Source organism: Schistocerca piceifrons, unplaced genomic scaffold (genome assembly GCF_021461385.2).
Source record: "Schistocerca piceifrons isolate TAMUIC-IGC-003096 unplaced genomic scaffold, iqSchPice1.1 HiC_scaffold_417, whole genome shotgun sequence".
In the NCBI taxonomy this organism is placed as follows: Eukaryota; Metazoa; Arthropoda; class Insecta; order Orthoptera; family Acrididae; genus Schistocerca; species Schistocerca piceifrons.
Window position 1 is genome coordinate 165,001 of NW_025728643.1, and position 2,500 is coordinate 167,500.

The 2,500-nt window shown below is 57.0% G+C and overlaps 1 non-coding gene across 1 annotated transcript in view; it reads left to right on the forward strand.

Annotated features, from left to right (window-relative positions):
• The first annotated feature begins 2,217 nt into the window (after positions 1-2,217).
• The window catches only part of LOC124748430, a 1,909-nt gene continuing 1,626 nt past the window's right edge, over positions 2,218-2,500 (forward strand). Inside the window, exon 1 of the ribosomal RNA XR_007011705.1 lies at positions 2,218-2,500. This exon is cut by the window's right edge and continues 1,626 nt beyond it. This is a non-coding gene — a ribosomal RNA (small subunit ribosomal RNA).

Below are 2,500 nucleotides of genomic sequence, written 5' to 3' on the forward strand. Positions count from 1 at the left end.
GTTGTGCCTTAACCTAACCCATGTTGTGCCTTAACCTAACCCATGTTGTGCCTTAACCTAACCCATGTTGTGCCTTAACCTAACCCATGTTGTGCCTTAACCTAACCCATGTTGTGCCTTAACCTAACCCATGTTGTGCCTTAACCTAACCCATGTTGTGCCTTAACCTAACCCATGTTGTGCCTTAACCTAACCCATGTTGTGCCTTAACCTAACCCATGTTGTGCCTTAACCTAACCCATGTTGTGCCTTAACCTAACCCATGTTGTGCCTTAACCTAACCCATGTTGTGCCTTAACCTAACCCATGTCGTGCCTTAACCTAACCCATGTCGTGCCTTAACCTAACCCACGTCGTGCCTTAACCTAACCCACGTCGTGCCTTAACCTAACCCACGTTGTCGCCTAACGTAACCCACGTTGTCGCCTAAACCTGCTCTGTAATTGTTATACGACTCGTTCAATTAGTGTAGTGTTGCCCACCCGCAACCCTCGCAATATAGTTCGCTACTCGCACTCCCCGCTCCCCTGTGTATCGCTTCATGTTAAACACCTTGCAAGTCTTGCTCACTTTCCACATGCTCCTGCTGTACACTGTAATGTGGATGGCAGCAGGACGTACATGCCGCCCCTCCCCACGTCCCCACCTTGCCCCCTGCCTTCGCAAGCTGGTTGGTGAGAACTTTGCATGTTCAATGCCCTCCGCATGCGACGTACTCAGGCTACGTTGTGGTGCGGCCTGTGTCAACTGTCCGCTAATGTCGTACGCGTAAACCACAATCTGTACTGCACATTCGTCCTTATGTACTGAATGATACATCGTGGCACATGTGTGACCGTACAACGACTGCGCCCAAAAACGGCGGACCATACAGTGCAAATATTGTGCACGCAGCTACGTGTCGTCTCCCTATGAGAGCTGGATTGCAGTGTGGTACGCCATAGAGACGTGTGGGAGGAACGGACGCCGTGGATGGCGATCAGCATGAGCTGTCTGTTGATGTATTCGGACCTAGTCGTCTCTCCTCACACACCGTGATGGCATGGTGCACCGCGTTCCATATCTGCGACATGCTACAGAGGCCGGTTGACAGTCGTTCGAGCAATGGACATCGCATACGTACGGGGGCCACCTTCCACGTATTGTCTAGGCGTGCACATTTTGTTGCGTGTATGTGGGCAGACGTAGTGTGGCGTGACACCTGACACAGGCATGCAATAATCGTGGAAGTTGCAAATGGCGATGGACGCCTGCGTTTTCTGGTGAAGTTACGCAAATGAACAAATGGTAACCTGTTGTGGTGCGGTTGTTCTCGCTAGGGGTGAATCGGTGATGGCGACGATAGGTTGAGGTACTAACCGGTTGTTCCAGCGATACCCACCATGCCGACGAAACTGAACGGCATCTGGGTGTGAAGCGATACGCGGCGGTGGCTGGGTGGGACCGTCCCCGGCCGGTGAGGGGGCGCCTCCCGGCGTGCTGGCCGCGCGGTGCGTGGGCGCACGCGCTACAGCCGGCTGGTGGGGGCGGCCAGTGGCAGGCGCGCCGGCCGACGGACGCGGCAGGCGTCGCAGCTGCGCGCCGGCGCACCCTGCGCGCGGCGCCGTGCGGCCAAAGTAGGTCCTCGCGGGCCCGGTGCGAAGCGCGGTGGACATCTTCAGTGTGCTGGTCCGATTGAGGACTGTGTGCGTTGAGGATGCGCTGCCGCCCGGCGCTCGGCGCCGCGACGCCGTCTGCTGCTCGGTCGCCCCAGCGGTTCTCGCTGGTGGTTTGTATCGCAGCTGTGCGGATGTGTTGGCGCGTGCGCTGTGCTGGGAGAGTTCGCTTCGGCACCCAAGTGGGGCTTTTGTCCTTCTGTGGCGCTGGCGTTGGAGCTGCCGGTCACCGTAGGTGGCGCGTGTTGTCTCCCGCCGGCAATGCCACGACAGCACGCTCCCGGGCCTCTGTCGGCAGCGGCAAGCTCAGTTGGGAGCACGGGTGGTCGCACCGAAAGCGTCTACTCGCCTAACTCCGGGCGATTGCGCCTCTCTCGAACCCGACCAAGTACTTGGGACGGCGCTGCGCGCCGCCGGGACCTGAGAGGGTTTCGAGGTGTATTGTGCAGGGGAGCTCAGCCTCCTCCTGTTTGCAGAATGATTGAGCGGACGCTTGCGTGTTCGCGCGGGCCCCCGGGACACACTCCCGGGCGGCCGGCTGCTCAGCTCTAGTTGACGCAGCTCCCTGGTTGATCCTGCCAGTAGTCATATGCTTGTCTCAAAGATTAAGCCATGCATGTCTCAGTACAAGCCGCATTAAGGTGAAACCGCGAATGGCTCATTAAATCAGTTATGGTTCCTTAGATCGTACCCACGTTACTTGGATAACTGTGGTAATTCTAGAGCTAATACATGCAAACAGAGTCCCGACCAGAGATGGAAGGGACGCTTTTATTAGATCAAAACCAATCGGTCGGCTCGTCCGGTCCGTTTGCCTTGGTGACTCTGAATAACTTTGGGCTGAT